This window comes from Oryctolagus cuniculus, chromosome 14, assembly GCF_964237555.1.
Source record: "Oryctolagus cuniculus chromosome 14, mOryCun1.1, whole genome shotgun sequence".
NCBI classification, from domain to species: Eukaryota; Metazoa; Chordata; class Mammalia; order Lagomorpha; family Leporidae; genus Oryctolagus; species Oryctolagus cuniculus.
This window is the reverse complement of record NC_091445.1, coordinates 34,644,530-34,666,584: the sequence shown is the minus strand read 5'-3', so window position 1 is coordinate 34,666,584 and position 22,055 is coordinate 34,644,530. Positions and strand designations below refer to the sequence as shown.

The 22,055-nt window shown below is 39.0% G+C and overlaps 1 protein-coding gene across 1 annotated transcript in view; it reads right to left on the bottom strand.

Annotated features, from left to right (window-relative positions):
• The window catches only part of BTNL9 (butyrophilin like 9), a 50,032-nt gene that overhangs the window by 2,974 nt on the left and 25,003 nt on the right, over nucleotides 1–22,055 (bottom strand). The window lies entirely within an intron of this gene.

Here is a 22,055-nt window from a genome sequence, read left to right as displayed (position 1 = left end):
CAAGATGAAAAAGAGGGTCAGAAAACTGAGTCACTTACTTAGGAAATGTTAAGGGAGGCTTGAAGGACATCCAGAGATTCAATAACCCTATTTCCACAGCTTGTTTGGACCCAGACTGCTTGGTGTCCACCATATTTTCTCAGGTATTTGGGTTTGTGTTGGGGTCTAGGTTATACCAAAGGCATGTGCATTCTGAATTTATGCTGACAAAAGCAGGAGAATGGAGTATGTGGGCAAAGAAGTCAAGCCTGTCTCTGATCAGCCAGCCTCAGTCCCCAGGAGGCACCATTGACATGGAACATGGGAACTCTGTCTTCAACATGCCCCCTTTCTGAACTTGAGCCACTCAGAGCAGACTTCTGTTTTATCATGGTCTGTTTTGCAATGGTATGATGAACAAGTCATAATAGGAAAAGCATTAGCTGATGTTTTCATAGCTCCATAAATGTGTAACAGGACCATTTCATTCTGGTTTTATGTCCAAATAACCAGGAGAACTTTGAAAACACATAGCTCTTACATAGAATAACTTCATTCTATAAAATGTTAATTCTCCTCAAAGTCATCTATAAATTCAATGTAAAGCAACTTTGGGGTATTTTTATGGAACCTCACTAATTTATCTTAAAATTTCTATTTTTAAAAGGTTCACTAACTTTAAAAAGTAAGCAAAAATATGGGAGGAGAACTTTTATTTTCAGATATTTTAAAAGCTACAGCGGGGCTGGTGCCCTGGCTCACTTGGTTAATCCTCTGCCTGCAGCACTGGCATCCCATATGGGCTCCGGGTTCTAGTCTTGGCTGCTCCTCTTTCAGTCAAGCTCTCTGCTGTGTCCTGGGAGGGCAGTGGAGGATGGCCCAAGTGCTTGGGCCCCTGCACCCATGTGGGAGACCAGGAAGAAGCACCTGGCTCCTGGCTTCAGATCAGTGCAGCGCCAGTGGTAGCAGCCATTTGGGGAGTGAACTAACGGAAGGAAGACCTTTCTCTCTGTCTCTCTCTGTCTCTCTCACTGTCTATAACTCTACCTGTCAAATAAAAAAAAGCCACAGCAGAAAAAAACAATGAGGTAGACCCATCTAGATATGCACTGAAGGTGAATCCCATATCAATGGGGAAATCATGGATGGTGTAGTAAATCACGTTATGGAAACTGTATGGATAAAAATCACTGGATTTTCACTTAAAACACAGAAAATGGAGAATTCTAAGATTAGAGGCTTACTCATAAAACATATAAAATTAATAGAAGGGGAGAAATCCAAGAAGGCTAACTAGAGAAACTCTGCACTCATCTCTGCCACAGAGCAGAATCAGAAGAACAAAGGCCACATTTCCAGGAGAATAATTGAAGGAAGACTTCAGGAACAAAGTGACAAAACCCTTAATGGCACAGAGACTCAAAAATTCAGCAGAGAGGAACAAAGCACACTGAAACTCCTACCTTTGCTTCCCAGCCAGGGGAACTTCACCTTGCTTGTAAGAGATATGCAGGGAAGCTCAATGACTCCCACTATTCATGCAGACTCTGAGGCCCACCTACAGAAGTCCAAAGTCCTCACTGGCTTTCAGTCCAGTCTAGTAAGCTAGTGGGGGGGAAGGTCCCAGTGGCTCCTTTGCTCCAATAAGAAACCCCAAAGGAAAGAACATTTCCTCCTCCCTCCCAAGGCCCCAGACCCAGTATCTATGGCAGTTGCTGGTAAAGCCCATTTTATCTAAGGAACAGTAGGCAACCCCATCATCATGAGAAGCCCCTGGAAGTAGTGCTTTTCACAGGTTCCTGTGCCTCCTACTGCTGCAGGATTGCTGGACACAAGGCCCACAAGCCATACTTTCCTGCTTTATGTAATTTAGGGGAGTTCCTCTCCATTGTTGGGGCTTGGCAGCAGCAGGAATCTATACAACAGGCCCTAGTGGCCAGACCAGAGGAAGGTCCCTTCTGCTGCTCTAAACTCAGGGCACCAGGTGGCCAGGTCACAAACCCCAGACTCATCCTAGTATATCCCTTGGGACCTGAGGTTGGTCCCCACTATTTACTGCAACTCTGGGACTGTGGCTCTTGGTGTTACAATTTCCTGAGAATTGTACTCACTGGTAAGACTGGAAGGGCTTTATTTGTATTTCTCTGCTTCAAGATTACAGCTGCCAGTCGACAATTCACAGCATAACTTGATCTTGCCCCAGAGAACTGGGGAAGAAACTTACCACATACTGCAGCTCTGGGATTGTCTATCTTTGTTTTATAAACCCCATAGATAGCTATACTTTTCCATGGGTCCTGGGGAAGAGTGGCCTATCTGCATTCTTCCAGGCCAGATCCATGTCTAGCAGTGCATAATCTGTAGTATAACTGGCACCAGAACTGTGTGATGTAGGTAAAAAACCCACTGAATCCTGAAGCTCTGGGTCTGTGACTATTGGTTCTATAATTCCCAGGGAAATTTGAGTGCAAAGTTTGAGGAAGGGACTATCTGCATTTCACTGCTCCAAGTCTACACCTGCTAGGCACAGTACCAGCATAATCTGCAATGACACACTCGGAACTGGCTAAGGTTCCCTCTGAGTTTTACAGATATGGGACTGTGACTATTGGAGGCATATTTCATAGTCACCTGAGTTCATTTCAGTATATCGGGGTAGGGCTCTATCTATATTCCACTGTTCTAGACCACTCTTGGTAGTAAGTAATCCCCAGCAAAACCTGTGCTCAACTGATGGCATCTGGGGAAGGTCTGAAATGCTTCCTGCAATTCTTGGACCATGACTGTTGGTTTTATGAGTATCAGGACTTATAGTTTGGGAACTGGAAAAGGCCCGTACATTATGTTCCTGAAGGCCCATGGCTATAAATACATAATCCACAGCATAACAGCATAACCTGATTTTTATATGGAACCATGGCAAGTACATTTCCTATCATTCAGTTCTGTGTCTGAAGGTAATGGATTCCTCAGTGTTACCACCTTGCTAAGGAACCTGAGGAATAACCTGTCTGAGTTCCATACCTGCCAGAACACAATCCAATCCACAACATAATGTGTACTTATTCTGTGGCACTCATAAAAATACCCTTCATATCACCTAGTTCTGGGACTGAGGTTTATGGGAAATAAGCCCCATTATCAACTGTGCTCACACTGAAGAACTTGGGAAAGATCCCCACTTACTAAAGTTCTAGGATCATAGCTATTGGTGCCACAAACTCCCAAATCATTCATGTTTTCCTGTTGGGATGCATGAATAGTCCTCTCTGTGTACCACAGCAAAAGGGACGTGACTTCTGCTATTACAAACCCCACTGTGACTGACACTCAAGTATCAAGGTCTGAAAAAACACACTTTTGGAGACCCATGTCCACTTAAAATTCACACAGACACTCCATGAACTGCTTTCCACCAAATAAATGTGGAACGTAGAGATACTGGGTGACATTGGTTACTTCTCAAAAAAAATCACTTGTGAGCCGGCGCCGTGGCTCAATAGGCTAATCCTCCACCTTGCGGCGCCGGCACACCGGGTTCTAGTCCCGGTCAGGGCGCCGGATTCTGTCCCGGTTGCCCCTCTTCCAGGCCAGCTCTCTGCTATGGCCAGGGAGTGCAGTGGAGGATGGCCCAGGTGCTTGGGCCCTGCACCCCATGGGAGACCAGGAAAAGCACCTGGATCCTGGCTCCTGCCATCAGATCAGCGCGGTGCGCCGGCTGTAGCGGCGGCCATTGGAGGGTGATCCAACGGCAAAGGAAGACCTTTCTCTCTCTGTCTCTCTCTCTCACTGTCCACTCTGCCTGTCAAAAAAAAAAATCACTTGTGGTATCACCTAAAACCAAAGCCAAGGAAACTACTGAAGGAACAAGATGCATCCCATCTGAACAAACTGTCTTCCAATGAAAGCTAATGAATAAAGAAAGAACAGCTACATAAATGTTCTGATAACAATATAAAGACACAGGAAACATGAAGATGAAAAGAAGCATGATATATCCAAAGTAACACAATAATTCTCCAGAAATAGACCTTGATTTGAAGGAAATCTATGAAATGCATGAAAAATAATTCAAATAATTCTCCCAAGAAATTATGGGACATGTATTCGATGGAATACTATACAGCAGTAAAAAACAACGAAATCCAGTCATTTGCAACAAAATGGAGGACTCTGGAACACATCATGCTGAGTGAAATAAGCCAGTCCCAAAGGGACAAATATCATATGTTCTCCCTGATCGGTGACAACTAACTGAGCACCAAAAAGGAAACCTGTTGAAGTGAAAGGGACAATATGAGAAACAGTGACTTGATCAGCCATTGTCCTGACTGTTGATGAACAACTTAATACTTTATCCCTTTTAGTATTTTTTTGGTCCTACTTAATACTATTGGTTGAACTCTGTAATTAACACACAATTATTCTTAGGTATTAAATTTAAGTGAAAAGTGATCTCTGTTAAATATAAGAGTTGGAATAAGAGAGGGAGGAGATGTACAATTTGGGACATGCTAAAGCTTACTTGCCCCAAACGGTAGAGTTAGAAATGTGCTAGGGGATTCTAATTCAATCCCATCAAGGTGACATGTACCAATGCCATCTCACTAGTCCAAGTGATCAATTTCAGTTCACAGTTGATCATACTGATAGGTCTAAGAGTCAAAGAGATTACATAAACAAGACTAGTGTCAGCTAATACTATCTGATAGAATTAAGAAGGAGAGAATGATCCAACATGGGAAGCAGAATGCACAGCAGACTTATAGAATGGCAGATGTCCTAAACAGCACTCTGGCCTCAGAATTAGCCCTTAAGGCATTTGGATCTGGCTGAAGAGCCCATGAGAGTATTTTAGGCAAGGAAAGCCAAGACACTCTGGCAAAAAAAAGCCTAAATGAAAGATCTCTGCAAGTGAGATCCCAGTGGAAAGAATGGGTCATCAAAGAAGGAGGTACCTTTCTCTGAAGGGAGGAGAGAACTTCCACTTTGACTAGGACCTTGTCTAAGTAAGATCAGAGTCAGCGAACTCAAAAGGCTTCCATAGCCTTGGCAACTCATGACAAGAGCCTAGGGTGATCACTGATGCCATAAACAAGAGTGTCAAATTGTTAAGTCAACAACAGGAGTCACTGTGCACTTACTCCTCATGTAAGATCTCTGTCCTCAATGTGTTGTACAATGTGAATTAACACTATAACTAGTAATGAAACAATATTTTACACTTTATGTTCTGTGTGAGTGAAAACTGATGAAATCTTTACTTAATTTATACTAAATTGATCTTCTGTATATAAAGAGAATTGAAAATGAATCTTGATGTGAATGGAAGGGGAGAGGGAGTGGGAGTTGAGAGGGTTTCAGGTGGGAGGGAAGTTATGTGGGGAAAAAGCCACTGTAATCCATAAACTGTACTTTGGAAATTTATATTTATTAAATAAAAGTTAAAAAAGGTATTCAGGTATACTTAATGTAAATTTACCACAAAAACTTTTGATATAGGAATCTCAAAAGGCACCAGCCAGACTCAATGAAAAAAGACATTCTTCAAAGCAAATAATAACAAAATTCTCAAAAGTTAAAAGGAGAAATCCTAATAACAATCAGAGTAACTTCAAGCTATCAAAAATCTGCTAGACCCACAGCAGACTTCTCAGAAGAAACTCTATGGGCCAGGAGACAATGGGATGACATAGTTAAGGTCTTGATAGAAAAACTTTAGACCAAGAGCATTCTATCCAGTGAAGTTCTCCTTTAGAATATGGAGAAATTAAATTTCTCCCAGGCAAGCAAAAATGGAGTAATTCATCACTACCAGATTATCTTTACAAGAAGTCCTACATCACAAAGAAAAAGATCATAAAAGTCACCATGAAAATACACTATTGTATAAAATTCACTAACAGAGGAGATACAGAAAAAGAAAAAAAGTGAATCAATCTTACCATGAAGAAACTACCAAAACACAAAGATAAATAACAAGATAGACAGAAAGAATTAAAAAAAATAACTAGCAAGCAATCAACAAAATCACAGGAATTAGTTCTTGTCAATATTAACCTATTATGTAGATTAATTACATTTGTATACCTTAAATAAAAGATTTCTAGGCAAACAAAATGTTGTTAGATCCAAAAGTGAGATATAATCCAAAGTAAAAATAGTAGGGGATTTCAATACCCCAGTATCATCAATAGACAGATCATACAGACAGAAAATCAATAAAGATGCATCAAAGTTGAGCTATATTATAGAGCAAGTGGACCCAAGAGACATTTACCTAACATTCACCAAGCAAATATAGAGTGTGTCCTTTTCACCAATACATGGAACATTACATCACAAATAAAATCTCAGTAAATAAACTAAAAAAGAAATCATAACATGTATCTTTTCAGGTCACGTAGGAACAACAAAAAGAACAATAGTAAATTTGGAAATACATGGAAATTTAACAACATGCTCTTTAAAGAAAGAAAAAGCAAATAACGTAGTTCCATGAAGCAAATTAAAATGAAAACACAACCTAGCAAAATCTGTGGATACAGGAAAAGATTAAAGAAGAAAGTTAATAGCAGTAAATACACACATTTAAAAATAAAAATAGTGGCCAGTGTTATGGTAAGGCGGATAAAACCATTGCCTGTGACACCAGCATCCCATATGTGCACTGGTTCAAGACCCAGCTGATTCACTTTTGATACAGCTCCCCAATAATGTGCCTAGGAAAGCATCAGAAGATGACCTGCACTCAAGAGTGAGACCCGGAAGAAGCTCTTGATTCCTGACTTCAGTCTGTCCCAGCCCCGGTGGTTGTGACCATCTGGGGAATGAACCAGTGAGTGGAAGGTCTCTCTCTCTCTCTCTCTCTAACTCTGACTTGCAAATAAATAAATTTTAAATAAAATAAAATATTTATTAATAAAATTATTATTTTATAAATAATTATTTTTTCACCTCAAGAAATTAGAAAAGAACAAATCAAACCTCCAAATTAATAAGAGGCAAGAAATAATAAAGGGCAGAACAGAAATAAGTAAAATTGAAACTAAAATGAAATAGTCAAAAAGGTCAACAAAATGAAAATTAGTTTTGAAAAATGAAATAGACAAACTTTAGCTAAACTAAGAAGAAAAGTGAAAAAACTCAAATAAAATTAGGTTTTAAAAGGTAGACATTACAGCTGACACAGAAAAATACAAAGGACCGTAAAAATCTATGGAGTTCGGCATTGTAGCATAGTGGGTAAAGCTGCTGCTTGCAATGCTGGGACACCTTTTGGGAGTAATTTTGAGTCCCAGCTGCTCCACTTCCAATACATCCTCTTGCTAATGTGCCTGGGACAGCAGCAGAAGATGGCCTGAGTACTTGGGCCCCTGTGCTCATGTGGGAGAATTGGAAGAAGCTCCTAACTCCTGGCTTCACCCTAGCCCAGTGGATGAATGATCTCTCTCTCTCTCTCTCTCTCTCTCTCTCTCTCTGTCTCTTCCTCTTTCTCTGTAACTGTACCTTTCAAATAAATAATAAAATAAATCTTTAAAAAAAGAAACTACTATGGAACGCTTTATTATAAAAATTTGGAAAGCCTTGAGGAAATGAATAAATTCCTGGGGTTTGGGTTTGGCACAGTGACTAAGGCTGCTGCCTGTAGTGTTGGCATCCCATATGAGTGCCAGTTCTAGTCCCAGCTGCTCCACTTCCAGTGCAGCTCCTACTAAAGTACAAGAGAAAGCAGCAGATGATGGCATAATTTTTTGTGTTCCAGGCTCCTGGCATTGGCATGGCATAGTTCAGCCCTGGCTATTGTGGTCAGTTGAGGAGTAGACCAGCAGATGGAGAGTGTCCATCTCTCTGTCTAGCTTTCTCTCTCTGTAACTCTTCCTTACACACATACATACATAAATCTTTTAAAAATGAATAAATTATTGAATATATGCAGCCTACCAAGATTAAATCAGAAGAATATAGAAAATCTAAGCAAACTCATCACCAGTAATGAGATTGCGTCAATCACCAAAAGCTGTAACCTAAAAAAAAAGTTCAGGATCTGATAAATTTAAACTAAATTCTGTAGAATATTTAATGCAGAAAATTTAATGCAGAAATAACTCCAATACTTTTCAAGCTATTTTTAAAAACATGAAAATAATGAAATTCTTCCTGTCTCTTTTTATGAGATTAGAATTACTCTGATATCAAAATCAAAGATACAATACAAAAAGAAAATTACAGACTAATATCCTTGATGATCATATATGCAAATATTCTCAAAATATTAGCAAATCCAATCTAATACTATTCAAAAGATCATACTACATGCAAGTGGGATTTATCTCAGATATCCAAGGATGGTTCAACAGTCACAAATTAGTAAGCTTAATAGATCACATTAACAGATAATTTCAATACGCAGAGAAAAAGCACTTAATAAGATTTGGTATCTCTTCATGATAAACACTCTCAACAAATTAGGTATCCAAGAAACCCACTTTTCTACACTTATTAAATATAATTTGTTGTATTTTTATCAAGAACAATTAAGGAAGAGGAATAAATAAATGGCATGGAAATTGGCAAAGAGGAAGTCAAAATATCCATGTTTGCAGATGACATAACTTTATACCTAGAAAAATCAAAATGCTTAATTAAAAAGATGTTAAAATTGATAATTCATTTCAGAAAGGTTTCAGGATGCAAAATCAGCATACAAAAATTGGTATCATTTTATATACTAATGATAATCTTACTTAAAGTGAAATTGATCTATTCACAATAGATACAAAGAAAAATATTTAGAGATAATTATAACCAAAAAGTGAAAAATCTGTACAATGGAAATTATAAAATGCTGGTAAAAAGAAATCAACAGGAGCACAAGAAAATGGGTTGAAAAACCAATATTACTAAATGCCCATACTACCCAAAGTAACCTACAAATTAAATGTCACCTCCATCTCAACAACAATAGCATTCTTTAAGAACTAGAAAAATTATTCTCAAATTCATAGAGTTACAAAAGACTTAGGATAGCCAATGCAATCTTAAGCAAAAATGATAAACTAGAAGTATCACAAAACCTGAGTTCAAAGCATACTACCAAGCTATCATAATTCAAGCAGCATTATACTGGCACAAAATTCAATACATACACCAATGTAGCACAGTGGAACACCTAGACATTAATCTATTGACATACAGTCAATAGATCTTTGACAAAGGTGTAAAGAACATATATTGGACAAAGGATAGTCTTTTAAACAAATGGTGCTGGCAAAATGGGATATGCAGATGTAAAAGAATGAAATGAGCTATCAACTTTTAACCATATATAAAATCAACTCAAGGTGGATCAAAACTTACGAGATCTAAAACTATGAGAGTATTACAGGCATGGAAAGCCAAAACACTCTAGCCAAAAAAAAAAAAAAAAAAAACCTTACATGAAAGATCTCTGTGAATGAGATCCCAGTGAAAAGAACGGGTCATCAAAGAAGGAGGTACCTTTCTCTGAAGGGAGGAGAGAACTTCCACTCTGACTATGACATTGTCTAAATATGATCAGAGTTGGTGAACTCAGGGGGCTTCCATAGCCTTGGAAACTCATGACTAGAGCCTAGGGAGATTTCTGATGCCATAAACAAGAGTGTCAATTTGTTAAGTCAACAACAGGAGTCACTGTGCACTTACTCCTCATGTAGGATCTCTGTCCTTAATGTGCTGTACAGTGTGATTTAATGCTATAACTAGTACTCAAACAGTATATTTCACTTTGTGTTTCTATGTAGGTGCAAACTGTTGAAATCTTCACTTAATATATGCTCAACTGATCTTCTGTATATAAAGAGAATTGAAAATGAATCTTGATGTGAATGGAAGGGGGAGGGAGAGGGAAAGGGGAGGGTTGCGGGTGGGAGGGAAATTATGGGGGGGAAGCCATTGTAATTCATGAGCTGTACTTTGGAAATTTATATTCATTAAATAAAAGTTAAAAAAAACAATTTAAGACATGTGTAAGTAACGATGTTTTGATAAGACCCCAAAATGAAGGCAATCAAAGCAAAATTAGACAAATGGAATTATGTAAAACTCAGAAGCTGTGAACAGCGAAGTTATCAATCAACAGAGTGAGGAGACATTCAACAGAAAGGGAGAAAATATTTGCAAGCTACTTCTCTGACAAACAATTGATTAACACTCAAATATATCAGCAGCTCAAAAAGTCAACAACAACAAAGCAATGAATCTAGTTAAGAACGGAGAAAGGACTTGAATAGATATTTCTCCAAAGAAGTACAAGTGGCCAACAAATACAAGAAAAATACTTAATACCACTATTCAAGAACAAAATTCAAATCAAAACCACAATGATATTAACAACACTCCTGTCTGTTAATAAAAGAAAGAAAAACAAATGCTCATGAAGGTGTAGAGAAAAAATTATTATACACAGTTTATAGGAAGATAAATTAGTACAGACACTATTGAAAACCATACAGATATTTCTTAAAAATCTAGAGGCAGAACTTTCATATAATCCCACAATCTCATTACTGGCTGCATATCAAAAAGGTGTGATACAGTTATATTAAAGAGATATCTTTTCCAGCATTTGCATTGCAAAAACTATTTATAATAGACAAGATATGGCATCAACATGGAGTCCATTATCACAGTAATGCATAAAGAAAAATATTAAATACATATATATGTATGTATAATGCAATATTATTCAGTCATATAAAGAATAAAATCCTGCAAAGTTCCAAGATGATAGAGTACAGAAGGTGCTTGCTGATTTAGTCCAGAAGATACTTTATAAAAAGTGGAGAGAATGCAGTCTCAGGAACAGTTAAGGAGAAAATGGCAGAGGAAACTCTATGCAAATTAGATGGACATAGTGGATCTACGGAGAGGGCATGGGTGTCCACAACACAAGACTCCAGTAACTGAGAGCCTATGCACCAGCGTTAGAAAGTGAGGTGACACCAGACAGCAGCAGCCAAAGCTGCTGGTGATAAAGCTGTAGGAAGATCCCCATGGGGGGTAGTGTACCTGCCAAACTAGAGGAGAAAATTTAAAAAAAAAAAGGAGGGACAAATTTTTCTCTCCCCAATCACTTTTCAATGGTATCCTGTAACAAGCCAATAGAGTGAGCACCATTTTGGAAATATGTAACAGCTGTGCCAGCTTGTGTCCATGCCCAGCAACCAGTTGAGTAGAGATTCCTGACTCCAGTAGGGAGAACTAACAGGGGGGTTGGGAGCTCATGAATGTGGGAGGCTTCTGTGCTGAGATTGTGAAAAAAACTGAGGCTGTGTGGGAGGACTCACCATGTGGTTGGGATTTTGGGCAGTCACTGTGGGAGACTTCACATGCTCAGGGCTTCCTGGTTGCCTGGTGAAGGACATTTCTGGGGAATCTGAACTTACACTGAGGACTACACAGATCCTTTTTGTGGTTCTTGGGGCAGAGAAGACAAATATATTCACTGGGACTAGCTATCAGGCACTGGTCTCCTTTGAGGAGAGGAGCTAAGCTGAGCAGAATAAACTTCCCTTCTGATTTAAAAAAAAAGGAGATTTACCTTGCCAAACCTGGATGTGTCACCTTTGACACGCCCTTCACCCTGGATAACTGAATAGAGCTCCCTGGCTACACCCACTACAAGCCTCAAGATATTCACTGAAAGCAGACACTCCACTTATCTACAGAGTAAAAGTAAAAACATAAGAGCCACCACAGTAAATAAATAAATAAATAAATAAACAAAAAACAAAACACAAAGAAGAAACCAGTACTTCCACAAATGCCAAACAACAAATATACCAATTCAAGAAACAGAATAAGGACAGAATGACCACCCCAAAGAACACAACACTTCAATACTAGATTGTGAAGATAATGAAATGGAAGAAATACAAGAAATGGAATTCAAAAAATTGATCATAAGATTACATAGAAGTAATCAGAAGCAAATGCATGAACTACTCAGTGGGCTTCCATAGCCTTGGCAGCTCATGACAAGAGCCTAGGGTGATTACTGATGCCGTAAACAAGAGTGTCAACTTGTTAAGTCAACAACAGGAGTCACTGTGCACTTACTCCTCATGTAGGATCTTTGGCCTTAGTGTGCTGTACATTGAGATTTAATGCTATAACTAGTACTCAAACAGTATTTTTCACTTTATGTTTCTGTGTGGCAGCAAACTGTTGAAATCTTTACTTAATGTATGCTAAACTGATCTTCTGTATATAAAGAGAATTGAAAATGAATCTTGATGTGAATGGAAGGGGGAGGGAGTGGGAAAGGGGAGGGTTGCGGGTGGGAGGGATGTTATGGTGGGGGAAGCCATTGTAATCCATAAGCTGTACTTTGGAAATTTATATTCATTAAATAAAAGTTAAAAAAAATACGCAAAGGCTAAAAGACAATTTCCCCCCATGAAATTGAGATCATAAAGGGAAATCAAAATGAAATGAATTCAATAGAACCATTAAAAATGCAATGTGAAGCCTTAACAACAGAATCAGTGGAACAGAAGAAAGAACATTGGATTTAGAAGACAAAGCACAAGGGGCTGGTGCCATGGCTCACTTGGCTAATCCTAGCCTGCAGTGCCGGCATCCCATATGGGCGCTGGGTTCTAGTCCTGGTTGCTCCACATCCAGTCCAGCTCTCTACTGTGGCCCAGGAGGGCAGTGGAGGATGGCCCAAGTGCTTGGGTGCCTGCACCTGAGTGAGAGACCAGGAAGAAGCACCTGGCTTCTGGCTTGAGATCAGCGTAGCGCCAGCTGGCCATTTATGGGGTGAACCAATGGAAGGAAGACCTTTATCGCTGTCTCTCTCTCACTGTCTATCTCTATCTGTCAAAAAAAAGAAGACAAAGCACAAGAAATTAGAAATTATACAGTCAAACCAAAAGCAACAAGAAATTAGAAAACTGAAAAACACCGTTGGGAATCTACAGAATACTATCAGATGACCCAAAATATGTGTTCTAGGAATACCTGAAGACATGGAAAAAGAGAAAGTATTAGAAGGAGTATTTAGTAAAATAATAACAAAAAACTTCCTTATTTTGGAGAAAGAAAGGGACATCAAGTACAGAAAAACATAGAACATCTTTACACTGTAATCAAATGCACCACAGTAAAACATAAAGAATAGATTCTTTTTCTTTTTTTGTTTTGTTTTTTGACAGGCAGAGTGGACAGTGAGAGAGAGAGACAGAGAGAAAGGTCTTCCTTTTTCCGTTGGTTCATCCCTCAATGGCCGCTGTGGCTGGCGCACTATGCTGATCCGAAGCCAGGAGCCAGGTGCTTCTCGTGGTCTCCCATGTGGGTGCAGGGCCCAAGCACTTGGGCCATCCTCCACTGCACTCCCTGGCCACAGCAGAGAGCTGGCCTGGAAGAGGGGCAACCGGGACAGAATCCGGAGCCCCGATCGGGACTAGAACCCGGTGTGCCGGCACCGCAAGGCGGAGGATTAGCCTAGTGAGCCGCGGCGCTGGCCAAGAATAGGTTCTAAAATGTACATGAAAGAAGTGCTAGATTACTTTCTTTTTTTTTTTTAATCTTTTATTTAATGAATATAAATTTCCAAAGTACGACTCATGGGTTACAATGGCTTCCCCCCCCTACCATCCCTCCCACCCACAACCCTCCCCTTTCCCACTCCCTCTCCCCTTCCATTCACATCAAGATTCATTTTCGATTATCTTAATATACAGAAGATCAGCTTAGTATACCTTAAGTAAGGATTTCAACAGTTTGCTCCCACACAGAAACATAAAGTGAAAAATAATAGATGATTTTTTTTTAAATCATGATGAAATCAGATCAGACCTATTGTCATGTTTAATCCCAGTGAGAGTCAAGTTGGGAATTGATAATTTCTTTTTTTTTTTTTTTACAGAAGATCAGTTTAGTGTACATTAAGTAAAGATTTCAATCGTTTGCACCCCCATAGAAACACAAAGTGAAATATACTGTTTGAGTACTCGTTATAGCATTAAGCCTCAGTGTACAGCACATTAAGGACAGAGATCCTACATGTGGAGTAAGTGCACAGTGACTCCTGTTGTTGACTTTACAAATTGACACTCCTGTTTATGGCATCAATAATCTCCCTATGCACCAGTCATGAGTTTCCAAGGCTATGGAAGCCCCTTGAGTTCTCCGACTCTTATCTTGTTTAGACAAGGTCATAGTCAAAGTGGAGGTTCTCTCCTCCCTTCAGAGAAAGGCACCTCCCTCTTTGAAGACCTGTTCTTTCCACTGGGATCTCACTCACAGAGATCTTTTTGCCAGAGTGCCTTGGCTTTCCATGCCTGAAATACTCTCATGGGCTTTTCAGCCAGATCCGAGTGCCTTTAGGGCTGATTCTGAGGCCAGAGTGTGATTTAGGACATCCGCCATTCTATGAGTCTGCTGAGTATCTCACTTCCCATGTTGGATCACTCTGCCCTTTATTTATTCTATCGGTTAGTGTTAGCAGATACTAGACTTGTTTATGTGCTCCCTTTGACTCTTAGTCCTTTCATTATGATCAATTGTGAACTGAAATTGATCACTTGGAATAGTGAGATGGCATTGGCACATGCCACCTTGATGGGATTGAATTGGAATCCCCTGGTATGTTTCCAACTCTACCAATTGGAGCAAGTCAGCCCGAGCATGCCCCAAATTATACATCTCTTCCCTCTCTTATTCCCACTTTTATGTTTAACAGGGATCACATTTCAGTTAATTTTCAACACTTAAGAATAACTGTGTGATAATTACAGAATTAAACCAGTCATATTAAGTAGAACAGACAAAAAAAACTACTAAGAGGGATAATGTATTAAGTTGTCCATTAGCAGTCAGGGCTATGCTGATCAAGTCACCATTTCCCATAGTGTCCATTTCACTTCAGGAGGTTTCCTTTTTGGTGTTCAGTCAGTTGTCACTGATCAGGGAGAACATATGGTATTTGTCCCTTTGGGACTGGCTTACTTCACTGCTAGATTACTTTCAAAATATCTCCAATTAGACTCATAAAGTGATTGCTGTTAAATATAAGAGTGGGAATAAGAGAGGGAAGAGATGTGCAATTCGAGACATGCTCAAGCTGACTTACCTCAAACGGTAGAGTTAGAAACATACCAGGGGATTCCAATTCAATCCCACCAAGGTGGCATGTACCAATGCCATCTCACTAGTCCCAGTGATCAATTTCTGTTCACAATTGATCATAATGATAGGACTAGACTCATAGCAGACTTTTCATCAGAAACCCTACAGGCTAGGAGAGAATGGTAAGATATATGCTAAGTCTTATAAGAAAAAAACTGAACCCAGAATATTGTACCCTGCAAAGCTCTCATTTATGAATGAAGGGGAAATAAAGACCTTCCATAAAAAACAGAAATCGGATTTGTCACCACCCATCCAGCTCTACAAAACATGCTTAAGGATGTGCTGCACACAGGAAACATAGTAATCACTACAAAGGAAGGTAAAGGAAGAAAATATCCCAGTAAAAGTACAAAGTAAATCCAAAGGAAAATGAAGAACATTTTTGGAAAAATGGCAGGACAAAGTCATTACTTTAAATAGTTATCTTGAGTGTAAATGAACTCAATTCTCCAGTTAAAAGATATAGACTGGCTGAATGGATTAAAAAACAAAACCCATCTATTTGTTGCCTACAAGAAATACTTCTCACTAACAAAGATGCATGCAGACTAAAAGGGTAGAAAGATATTCCATGCTGACATAAACCAAAAAAGAGCTGGTGTAGCTGTCCTAATATCAGACAAAAGACTATAACACAAAAACTGTTAAAAGAGACAAAGAAGGGCACTATATAATGATTAAGAATCAATTCAACAGGAAGATGTAGCTATTATAAATGCATAGGTACCTAATTACAGGGCACCTGGCTATTTAAAAGAAATGTTAATGGATTTAAAGGGAGACATAAACTCTAATAAAGTAGTACTGGGGTATTCAATACTCCACTTTCAGCAATGAACAGATCAACCAAACAGAAAATCAACAAGGAAAGAGTAGATTTAATTGACATGAAACACCGAATAGACCTAACAGATGTCTACAGAACTTTTCATCCTACAGTTGAAGAAAACACATTCTTCTCAGAAGTGCATGGATCTTTCTCTAGAATTGACCATAAACTAGGCCATAAACCAAGTCTCAGCAATTTCAAAAGAATTGAAATTATACCATGAATATTCTTGAGAAAGCATTTGATACAATAATATACCCTTTCATGATGAAAACTCCAAGCAAATTGAGTATAGAAGGAACATTCCTCAACACAGTCAAGATAATTTATGACAAGCCCACAGCCAGCAACATATTGGATGGAGAAAAGTTGGAAGCATTCCCACTGATATCTGGTACCAGACAGGGATGCACATTTACCACTGTTATTCAATACAGTCCTAGACGTTTTAGCCAGAGTCATTATGCAAAGAAAGTTAATTGAAGTTATGCAAATTGGGAAGGAGGAAGTCAAACTATCCCTATTTGCAGATGACATAATTCTACATAGAGGGAATCAAAAAGACTCCACTAAGGGACTATTGGAACTCATAAGAGTTTGGTAAAGTATCAGGATATAGAGTCAACACACAAAAATCAACAGCCTTTGTATACACAGACAATGCCAAGGCTAAGATTGAGCTTCTAAAATCAATCCCATTCACAATAGCTGCCAAAAATCAAATACCTTGGAATAAATTTAGGCAAGGATGTCAAAGATGTCTACGATGAAAATTACAAACATTAGCAAAAGAAACAGGAAAAGAAAAGATAATGGAAAAATCTTCCATGTTCTTCGTTTTTAAGAATCATTATCATCAAAAATGTTCATTCTTCCAAAAGCAATTTACAGATTCAATGTGATACCAAGCAAAATACAAAAAACATTCTACTCAGATTTTAAAAAATGATACTGCAATTCATATGGAGGCACAGGAGACCTCGAATAGCTAAAGCAATCTCGTACAACAAAAAGGAAGCTGGAGGCATCACAATACAAGATTTCTAGACATACTACAAGGCAGTTATAATCAAAACAACCTGGTGCTGCTACAAAAATAATGGGATAGACAACGGAACAGAATAAAAACACCAGAAATCAATCCAAACAATTACAACCAACTTATATTTGATCAAGGAGCTAATACCTATCCGTGGAGCAAAGACAGTCTCTTCAACAAATGGTGCTGGGAAAACTGGATTTCCACATGCAGAAGTGTGAAGCAAGACCCCTACCTTACACCTTACACAAAAATCCACTCAACATGGATTAAAGATCTAAATCTCAACATGGTACTATCAAATTATTAGAGAACATTGGGGAAACCCTGCAGGACATTATCATAGGCAAAGACTTCTTGGAAAAGACCCCAGAGGCACAAGCAATGAAAGCCAAAATTAACAAATGGAATTAAGTCAAATTGAGAAGTTTCTGTATGGAAACAGAAACACTCAGGAAACTGTAGAGGCAACTGAAGGATTGGGAGAAATTATTTGAAAACTATGCATCTCATAAAAGATTAATAAGCAGAATGTACCAAGAAATCAACAAAATCTGAGCAACAAAACAAACACCCCAATTAAGAGTTAAGGACTTAAATGGACATTTTTCAAAAGAGGAACTCGAAATAGCCAACAGACACATGAAAAAATGTTCAGGATCACTAGCTGTCATGGAAATGTGAGTCAAGATCACAATGAGGTTTCACCTCACCCCAGTTAGAATGGCTTTCATACAAAAACCAACAAATAAATGCTGGCGAGGATGTGGGGAAATAGGTACCCTAATTCTCTGTTGGTGGGAATGTAAACTGGTAAACCCATTATGGAAGACTCTACACAGATACTTGAAAATTCTGAATAAAAACCTACTGTACGACCCAACCATCCCAATTCTGGGTATTTACCCAAGGGAAATGAAATCAGTAAACAAAAGATTTATCTGCACCTCCATATTTATTGCAGCTTAATTCACAACAGCTGAGACATAGAATCACCTAAATGCCCATCAATCTAAGACTGGATAAAGAAATTATGGGATATGTGCACTATGGAATACTACACAGTAGGAAAAAATGAAATCCAGTCATTTTCAATAAAATGGATGAATTTGTAAAACATTCTTAATGAAGTAAAGCAGTCCCAAAGGGAAAAGTATATGTTCTCCCTGATCTAAGAGAATTAATAGAGCATCTAAAATAAAAACAAAATCTGTAGAAATGAAATTGACATTCAAGTAGGGAAGACTTGAGTTGTATTTGTCTTGACTATTGAGGAACAGTTTCATTTTTTTGTTTCTCTCATTTTTTTCTTCATACTATTCGCTGAACTCTTAACATAGACTTAATCATATGCGTATAAAGTCATACGATAATATATTCAGTAAAAACTAAGAGTGGTAATAAGAGAGGGAAGAGGAAGTTTGTATCAGTAAAGCTGTATAGTTCTGCACACATTTCTGCAGACTTACTTCTAAGGGTAAAGTTTAAAAACTTGTCATGGGACTCCAAATCCCGTTAAACTTGTTGGGTAATATGGCATCTTAATTGTTAAAGTGATCAAATTAAGTGTTAAAGTGAACAACATATAGATAGGATTGCATTTTAAAGTGATCATATAAATAGGATGAAGTGCCTTGTAATAACAATAGATAGAATTAAAAAGGAGAGAATGTTCCAACATGGGAAACAGTCCACACAGAAGACTCATAGAATGACAATTGCTTTAAGTAGCACTCTGACCTCAGAATTAGCCCATAAGTCTTCCTGGTTTGTCTGAAAAGCCATGAGAGCATTTCAGGCATGGGAAGCCAAGACACTGTGGAAAAAAAATGTTCTACATGAAAGATCCCTGTGAGACCCCAGCAGAAAGAAGTGGTTGTCAAAGAAGAATGTGCTTTTCTCTAACAGGAGGAGAGAACTTCCACATTGCATATGGTCTTGTGCAAATACTGGCAGAGTTTGTGGATTCAAAAGGCTTACATAGCCTTAGAAGGTCATGTTAAGAGCTCAGGTGGTCACTGACATCATACATAAGAGTGTTAATTATTAAATTAACAACAGGAGTCACTGGGCACTAACTCCCCATGCAGAACCTTTGTCCTCAATGAGTAGTATTATGTGGATTTCAGTGATTTCTTCAGTACACATTATATATGTGCCTTGGAACTGTGCTATAGCCAATAAATATGTACAATTACTTTTAATTAAAAGTAAAACAGGGGACTCCAATTCAATCCCATCAAGGTGGCATGTACCAATGCCATCTCACTAGTCCCAGTGATCAATTTCTGTTCACAATTGATCATAATGATAGGACTAAGATCCAAAGGGATCACATAAACAAGAATAGTGTCTGCAAATACTAGCTGATAGAATAAAAAAGGGAGAGAATGATCCAACATGGGAAGTGAGATACACAGCAGACCCACAGAATGGCAGATGTCCTAAACAGCACTCTGGCCTCAGAATCAACCCTTAAGGAATGCGGATCCAGCTGAAAAGCCCATGAGAGTATTTCAGGCATGGAAAGCCAAGACACTCTGGGGGAAAAAAAAAACCTAAATGAAAGATCTCTGCAAGTGAGATCCCAGTGGAAAGAATGGGTCATCAAAGAAGGAGGTACCTTTCTCTGAAGGGAGGAGAGAACTTCCACTTTGACTATGACATTGTCTAAATATGATCAGAGTTGGTGAACTCAGGGGGCTTCCATAGCCTTGGCAGCTCATGACAAGAGCCTAGGGTGATTACTGATGCCGTAAACAAGAGTGTCAACTTGTTAAGTCAACAACAGGAGTCACTGTGCACTTACTCCTCATGTAGGATCTTTGGCCTTAGTGTGCTGTACATTGAGATTTAATGCTATAACTAGTACTCAAACAGTATTTTTCACTTTATGTGTCTGTGTGGGAGCAAACTGTTGAAATCTTTACTTAATGTATGCTAGACTGATCTTCTGTATATAAAGAGAATTGAAAATGAATCTTGATGTGAATGGAAGGGGAGAGGGAGTGGATAAGGGGAGGGTTGCGGGTGGGAGGGACGTTATGGGGGGGAAGCCATTGTAATCCATAAGCTGTACTTTGGAAATTCATATTCATCAAATAAAAGTTAACAAAATAAAAGTAAAACAGAAAGTAAAGTTAATAGCATAAAATATAACACAGTATCTTTATCACACATAGGTGATAAGGATATTAAATAAAATCTCAAAAACATAATCCATAATATAAGAATTGGACAACTTAGATTTTTATCAAAATTATTGCTATTTAATAAGAGGAACCAAAGACAAAGATAATAGGTGACAGAGAAGCAATTTGTAATGTTTAATATAGCATACGCACAGACACACACAACCCCTGTGAATGAATAAGAAAACAAAAGCAACCCCACAAAAAATGGACAATGGATAGTAAGAGGCAATTTTCAGTAGAGGAAACCTCAAAAGCCAACTAGAATATACAGATACTCAAATTTCTTAATATCTGAGGGAGTGAAACTAAAAAACAATAAGCACTCGCTTATGCCCCTTGACAGACAAACTAAGAAAGCTGGCTGACATGGGTGCAGGTGCACAGAATTGCCATGCCCTGTTGATGACAGGATGATGGCTCTGTCTTCAGGTGATCGTTCTCTCTCACTAGGCACAGCCCTCATGGACAGCAATTCATTTCTGATATACATTACAGAGAAATCTCCACATGGAGCAATAAAGTGCCATGTTTGTGAGGCTACTCTTTCATCTTTGTCTGCGATGGCCTACTTCCAGGTGGTGGCTGGCTAAAATGTAGCTCTCTGCAGCAAGAAGGAAAATTCAGTACATGCACACATGGGGTAAATATTAAAATATTGAGGCATATAAAAAGCAAGGCTGAGTGTCATGTACATGACTGAAATGCATATGACAAAATAGAAGTTCTGATTTTGTAAAGAAAGACAAAGGTAACATTGTTTGTGGAAGACATTGACAAAGGTATGGGCAGAAATGTTTATGTATATGGTAACACGTCCACTCCAGACTCGAGTCAGTCTTTGAGGATGGCACCAGGAATCGAGGTGTTTGTGATGTGTAACAAGGATTGGAACCAATGGTTTCCAGTATACTCAGGCATCTAGATGCTATAAAAATAAATACAAAAGCAAAACTTGAATATAACCAATGACATAGATTAACGTATGCCATGTGAAGCTGTGGAATAAAATACAAATGAAGAGTGATTGGTTAATCAGAGCAAGTGACTGAGATGCTGAGATATATAGATGTACGGTTTGACTTACGGTTTTTTGATTTTAATGTGGTGCAATATGCCTTTAGTAGAAACTAAACTGCGGGAATTGGAAGGGAGCACACTGATAGTCCGGGGAGAGATAGTTTAATAAAAGTGGAGATATTGCAGGTTCAAGGAAGAGTAGGGGAGGAAACAGCAGAAGAAACTCTTCCAGAACGCGTGATTCACAGTGGACCTGCATGGAGAGCGTGGGAGCCCACAGTTCAGGACACCAGCGGCAGACTCAAGACACCAGCGCTGGAACGCGAGGTGAGCCAAACCTCAATAGCCCGAGACACCAGCAGGCAAGCGGAGAGAGGAGACTAGAGGGAACGGCCCCCGGGGGGGAAAAGTTCACCAGGCTAACTGGAAGAGAGAGAGAGAAAAAAAAGGTGACTGGTACGGACACGGGTTTCTCTCTCTCCGCTCACCTCTCAAGGGCGAGCAAAACAAAGAGCAGGCGCCATCTTGGACATATGTCATAAGCAGAGCGACCTCAGGTCTGCACCGGCCCTGAGCCTAGCAGAAAAACCTGACTCTGGGCGGGGCGAATTAACAGGAGATTAGGACCTAGTAAATTTGTGGTGCTACTGAACTGAGACTGTGAAAAAAGAGACGGTGGGGGAGAGAACTCACGGAATTCACGTGAGTACTCTCCAGAGACGCTACAATTCTGTAACTTTGGCAACCCAGTGGGAGACTGAAGGAGAATCTGAGGCCACCCTGAGGGCAGAACAGATTCCCTGTGTGGTCCTTAGGA